The sequence below is a fragment of the Jaculus jaculus genome, chromosome 1 (genome assembly GCF_020740685.1).
Source record: "Jaculus jaculus isolate mJacJac1 chromosome 1, mJacJac1.mat.Y.cur, whole genome shotgun sequence".
NCBI lineage: Eukaryota > Metazoa > Chordata > Mammalia > Rodentia > Dipodidae > Jaculus > Jaculus jaculus.
The window spans coordinates 167,182,854-167,189,700 of NC_059102.1; the positions used below are offsets into that span (position 1 = coordinate 167,182,854).

A 6,847-nucleotide genomic window follows, 5' to 3' on the forward strand; every position below is an offset into this window, starting at 1 on the left:
GAGGCAGCTGGGAAAACATTGCTCTTCTCTGGCTCAGGCTGTTCTAAGTCTTATGTTTGTCTTTGTGGCTCTCCAAGGTCCGATAGAGAGGGCTGGGGAGGCTGGGATGGGTGTCCTCGGGCCGCAGGGGCTACGCAAGCATCAAGGTCGCACATCTCTCCCTGCCATCCCCGTTCCATCCTGGGGCGGGGGTCAGAAGGGGGACAGCACAGGTCACGTGTACAGGTGGAGAGGTGCAGGGTGAGTGAGCGCCTGGCTCCAGACTGACCGGGGTTGAGCCCTTTCTCCAGCTCTGGAAACCCCAGTGAGTCAATTTGTCTGGGCCTCAGTTTCCTAAAAAAATCTCACAATAGCATTTTTCCTAAGGCATTGTTAGCAATACATGAGTCAGTGGATGTCAAGATATAGGATGGGGGAATGGCCTGAAACAGGCCTCTCAGCAAGGGACATGTCTAGGGAGGAATGGGGCTGCCCACATAGCATCTCAGGAGGAAAACTGGATATACAGGGAGCGTCACCCCACTCTGCACGGAGGCCTAGTGGCCAGGCTGTGGGCGGTGGGGGAAGGCTACATTCTACATTCTACTCAGTCACGGGTGGACAGTGGTCACGGAGCACAGGCCCTGGACCCAGGCTGAGTCTGAATTTGAGCTCTCCCCTTCCAGAAATTTCCTTAAGCCTGTTGTCCTCTACCTAACTGCAATACAGGCAGATGCAAGTGCCTAGCCGCAGGCTTAAATGAGATCCCATGTGCCTGATGAGTTTGTGACAGCTTGGTGTTGGTGGCATGGGACCACCAGGAGTCAGAGCAGCCGAAGGGCATGGGCTGCCCAGGTCTTGTCTCGAAGAGCTGGCACCCAGCAGTTCCTGAGTGACCAAGAGGGGACAGTTGGTGATGAAGCTGTACCCTGACTCCTCTACTAGGGAACCACACCTAATGGCTGCCTCTGGAGACAGGAGGGCGCAAGCTCTGTACAGTTGCTGAGCCGGAGCCACTGACCATCACAGCAGAGGGCGGGGGTATTGGCCTGCCTCTGTCTGTGTCCCTCTTCCTCAGGAGACTGGCTTTACTGTCTTGCTCTCCAGATGAGGAAGTAAGGCCCCAGACCTAGCATGCCTGAGCCCCTGGCACCCTCCTGTTTCCGCTATGCCTTGCTTTCCCATGCTGGATGAAGCCACGCTGTAGAGCCAGCCAGGCACACCTTCCTTCAGCCCACTCTCTCCCTCCAAGAGCAAATGTCTACCAACTCACTTTGCAAACTTCCACCCCCTGAATTCCCTTTTTCTTTTCTTTTCTTTCTTTCTTTCTTCCTTCCTTTTTTTTTTTTGATATTTTATTTGTTTATTTATTTGAGAGAGAGAGAGAGGCAAATAGAGAGAAAGAGAGAATGGGCATACAGGGCCTCTATCCACTGCAAAGGAACTCCACATACATGCTCCCCCTTGTGCATCTGGCTTACGTGGGTCCTGGGGAATCAAACCAGGGTCCTTAGGCTTTGCAGGCAAACACCTTAACCACTAAGCCATTTCCCCAGCCCTCTTTTTTCTTATTTACCACAAACATCAGTGACATAATTCACAGAGTCTCTGTGTTGGAAGCCCAGAGACTCAGTGACACAGCAAGCAATCTGTCCCCTTCCAGACAGAGCCTGTTGGAGTGGTGAAGAGGCTGTGGTGGGCAGTGGCCTCTGCAGCTCGGTGTGGAGTCAGCCCAAGGGCTTCCTGGAAGGGACAGCGCTGAGCTGGCTTGGGAGAAGGGTAGTCCCTCCAGCTGGTGACCTGAGATCTGATAGTCCACCTACCTGCCTCAGTGTGCCCGTGTGAAGCAGGGGCATCAAGAGACACTTCAGGTCTTGGCTGAGGTTGTAGCTCAGTTGGTAGAGTGCTTGCCTAGCATGCTGAAGAACCTGGGTTCGATCCCCAGCACCTCATAAAACCGGTTGTGATGGTTCAGGTTTATAATCCCAGCTCTGAGAGGTAGTGACAAGAGAATCAGAATCATCCTCAGCTGCACATTGAGTTTGCACGAGAGGAGGACTGTGTCTTCACGGAGGACGAGTCTAGAGAGCCGAGGCCCACTGCACGGCTGACATGCCCGTCACCTTGAGGGGCCATGTAGCTGGACGCACCATTTCCTCTCGGTGCCACATGCTTTACATGTAGCTTTGCCCCGAAGAAGAAACATGCCCAGGGAAGTTAGGTTCTTGCCCAAGGTCACAGGGTTGCCAAGCGAGAGGGGCAGCTGAGAACTCATCATTGTCTGATTTAGGAGCCTGTGCCCCTAACATCCTGAACGCATCTTCCACCCTCCCTTCCAGGCTTCCCGGCACAAAAAGAGCCAGGGATTGGCAAGCGGTATTCTGCTCCCTCGTGACCTGTGGCCCCAGCAGCCACCTGCCAGCTTACTGCCCCCCTGGCCTGGGCTATATCCCGACCCACCTCCAGGCCGAGAAGTACTGCCCCGAGGCTCTGGTCCCATCTCCTCTGAGTTTGGGGCTCGGGGGTTCTGGAGGAGGGAGAAGTTGGTCCCCAGTGCTAGCTAAATTTAGGTGCTGAAATACAGAAGGAAGAAGGGTAATTAAGGGGTGTTGTGTCACTTTCCAGCTGCCTCTCACATCCCCTGAGCCGTCACTCGCCACTCGGAAAGACAGAGGCAGGCTGGGCAGCACAGAGGGGTGGGAGGGGCTGATGGACAGCTGGTCTAGGAGCGGGGGGGGGGGGGGGGGGGCGCCTAGTCCTCCACCCCAGGACCAACGGCTTAGGAGCAGAGGCTGCCTGAGCATGCCACTGACTCTGGGGTCCTGGGGCCCAGCAGGTGGGATCTCAGGAGAACAGTTTCCCCATAAACACCCCAAGGGCTTCCTCCAGGGGGTGCTGTCAATGAGTGGAACTGCAGGCCCAGCCTTGGTGAGAGCCCTGCTGAGCTGTGCCCTCGGGAGAGCTCTGCCCAGGGAAAAGAGCTACGTATCAGCAGAATGCCTGGGGTGCAGAGCTGAGGCAAGGAGACGGGCCTGCACTCCACAGACTGCTCTGAGCGAGTTCTGTCGGCTTCGGCATCCTGCTGACTTGGGTGCCACATGGTCAGATTTTGCTCTGTGAGAAGGCTTTGCAGAGAGCATTGGGCAAGGGCTCAGTGACGGCGGCTACCTCTGTTTTGTTAATGGTGCTGTTACTGTGCTTGTGTATGTCTGGGCGCATGCGGAGGCCAAAGGACAACCTCAAGCGCCATCCTCCAGGATGCCATCCACCTGCTTTGCAACAAGGTCTCTCACTGGCCTAGAACACACCAGTTAACCTAAACTGACTGATCCACCAGCCACAGGGATCCACTTGTCTCTGTGTGGTGGTTTGAATAGATGGCCCCCAATATATTCAGTTTTTTATTTGTTTGTAGTTTACATCTGCAGCCACCTGGCTGGAGGTGGTGTCACTGGGTGAATCTTAAGGTGTGGTGGTGGGTTTCAGATTTCAATCTAAAGATATGCAAAGTGTGCCTAGCTGGAGTTCCTGAAGTGTGCTGTGTGGCTTTTGGCTTTTTGGCTGGAGCTTCCTCTCTCTCTGCTTGGTCCTGAGAAAGCAGGCCAGCTTCTTCTGCCATTATGGAACTTCCCCTGGATCTGTAAGCTTCAATAAATATCCCTTCCTCTATAACTGTGCCTGGTCTGGAAGGTCATCTCAGTGAATCTGCAGCTGTCTGCTACACTCTGGTTCCTTAGCTCCAGGATTATAAGCGTTTGCCATGACCATTTTTACAGGGGTACTGGGAATCAAACTCAGGTCCTCATTTTACTGATGAGTTATCTTCCTTATTGTTGTTTTTGAGAAAGAGTCTCATGTAGCCAAGGATGACCTTGAACTCCTGATCTTTTACCTCAACCACTGGGATTACAGCATGCACCCCCACACAGGGTTTATGCAGTGCTGGGGATCCAGTGCAGGCCTTTGTGCAGCTAGGCAGGCTCTCTACCAACTGAGCCACACTCCAGCACCAACAAGCGTTTTTGTGAAGGCCGGAAGGTGAAGGTACCCGTTCTTGAGGGCCCAGACTGCTGGCAAATAAAACAGCCAGCTTCTGTGCTAGGTCTTCATCCCAGTAAACATTCAGACCAGACCTGAGTCGCTCAGTTAACAAGTGGTCAAAGATCCCAGCTCTTGGGCTGGAGAGATGGCTTAGCGGTTAAGCACTTGCCTGTGAAGCCTAAGGACCCCGGTTCAAGGCTCAATTCCCCAGGACCCACGTTAGCCAGATGCACAAAGGGCGCACGCATCTGGAGTTTGTTTGCAGTAGCTGGAGGCCCTGGCATGCCCATTCTCTCTCTATCTCTCTCTCTGTCTCTCTCTGCCTCTCTGTTGCTCTCAAATAAATAATAAATAAATAAATCTAAAAAAAATCTAAAGATCCCAGCTCTTGGGATGCAGAGGTAGGAGGATTGCTGTGAGTTCGAGGCCACCCTAAGACTACATAGTAAATTCCAGGTCAGCCTGGACCAGAATGATACCCTACCTTGAAAAAAAAAAGTGGGCAAAAGATTTGAATAAACATTTCAAGCATTTCTCAAAAGGATTATAGGTGCCAGGCATGGTGGCACACGCCTTTAATCCCAGCACTCGGGAGGCAGAGGTAGGGGGACTGCCGTGAGTTCGAGGCCAACCTGAGACTACATAGTGAATTCCAGGTCAGCCTGAGCCAGAGTGAGGCCCTGCCTCAAAAAACAAACAAACAAACAGCAACAACAACAAAAAAGGATTAAAGGCAGTCAATAAGCGCATGAAAAGACCTCCCTAGCATTACTGCAGGGAAATGTAAATGAAAGCCACAATGAGAAGCCATTTCATATCCCTGGAGGGCTGTAACCAAAAACACAGACAATAGCAAGTGCTGACAGGGATAAGAAGAAATTGGAACCCTTGTGCTTCCCTGATAGGAATGCATAATTGAGTAGTGGCAGCTACTCATAGGAGACCAACCCTCCAAAAAGCTGCATGGGAATGTTCTTAGGAGCATCATTCACAATAGCAAAAAAAAAAAAAAAAAAAAAAAAGGAAATAATTTAAATGTCTAGCAACAGACGCATGAATGGATAGATCCACACAGTGGAATATTGTTCAGCAATGTAAAGGAACAAAGCACTGATACATGGTCCATCATAAATGAAGGTTGAAAACATCATGGCAAGTAAAAGACACAGACACATATTGATCCCATTGGTAAGAAATGTGCAGAATGGAAAATTCGTGGCGATAGAAAGTGGATTAGTGATATCTAGGGCCTGGGAATGGGGAAATGCAGGATGACTACTAAGCAGGGTGGGGGCCAGTGTTTCTTGAATGTTCTGGAATTAGTGGAGGCTGAAGCAGAGTGAATCTATTAACAAACACTGAAGTGCTAGGCGTGGTGGCACATGCCTTTAATCCCAGCCCTAGTGAATTCTAGGTCAGCCTGGGCTAGAGTGAGACCCTACTTTGAACCCTCCCCCCCAAAAAAAAACCCGATGACGTATGGACTGGAGAGATGGCTCAGTGGTTAAGACTGTTTCCTGTGCAAGCATGAACGCCTGAGAAGACCTGAGAAACCCCTTGACTTCAATCGCCAGGACCCACACAGACAGCTGGGCAGGGCCATGCACATTTGTAACCCCAGTCCCATAGGGAGGAGAAAAATGAAGAATTGCTGGAGCTCACGGAGAAACAAAACAAAACAATAACCTGAAAGCAGCAAGCTCCAGGAACTTTAAGAGACTCTGGCTTAAGAAAGAAACACCCAGGCAGGAGGAGCCATGGAGTGGACACCCAGCACTCCCCTCTGCCCTCTGCAGGCTGGCGCACTCTGCTGCAGACAAGCGCATGGGGCACAGCGTGGCATATACACATGTATCTACCACACACACTCACACACTACCACCACCACCACATTACACACACATGCAGAAAACAAAAACAAACAAAAACCACTGAAGTGAATGCTTTTGGTGGATGAGCTTTTAAAATCTTTTTTTGACTGTTTTCATAATAACGTATTTTGATCATAATCCCCACTTGTTACCATCTCATACAGCTCCCCCTCTCCCACTGAACTCCTTTATCTTTCCAACTTTTATTTTATTTATTTTTATTTGAGAGAAAGAAGCAGTGAGGCGGGGGGGAGAGAGAATGGGCATGCCAGGGCCTCCAGCCACTTCAAACAAACTCCAAATGCATGTGCCACTTTGTACATCTGACTTATGTGGGTACTGGAGAATTGAACCTGGGTCCTTAGGCTTCACAGGCAAGCACCTTAACCACTAACCCATCTCGCCAACCCATTTCCGACTTGGTTTTTTTTTTTTTTTGGTGTTCCTTCATCGTTCGTGTCAAAATATTGACAAGCTCAACATTGTGCAGGTCTTGTGGAAGTAACAATAGCTGCCATGAGATCATAAAGCAGTGGCCACTTCATGTCCAAACACAGCGTTCCAAAGCACTCCTCCCCATCTTCTGGACCCACATTCTTTCCACCCACTCTTCTGCAATGTCCCCTGTCCCCCAGTGTCCTCCAATGATAAGGATAACTCATTTAGTACCAGACACTCAATCATCACTTATTCTTAGCACTTTGACAAGTTGTTTTTAATTTTTTATTGTTGTCAACTTCCATAATTATAGACAATAAACCATGATAATTTCCTCCCCTGCCACTTTCCCTTTCACATCTCCACTCTCCATCATGTCCCCTCCCTCTCTCCATCAGTTTCTCTTTTATTTTGATGTCATCATCTTTTCCTCCTATTATGATAGTGTGTAGGTAGTGTCAGGCACTGTGAGGTCATGCATCTCCAGGCCATTTTTGTGCACTTCAACAAGTTTGGAG

At 50.4% G+C, this 6,847-nt stretch overlaps 1 non-coding gene across 1 annotated transcript; it reads left to right on the forward strand.

Annotated features, from left to right (window-relative positions):
• Positions 1 to 1,858: 1,858 nt before the first annotated feature.
• Positions 1,859 to 1,932, forward strand: Trnaa-agc. The gene has a single exon. It is a non-coding gene; the product is annotated as a tRNA-Ala (tRNA).
• Positions 1,933 to 6,847: the final 4,915 nt, after the last annotated feature.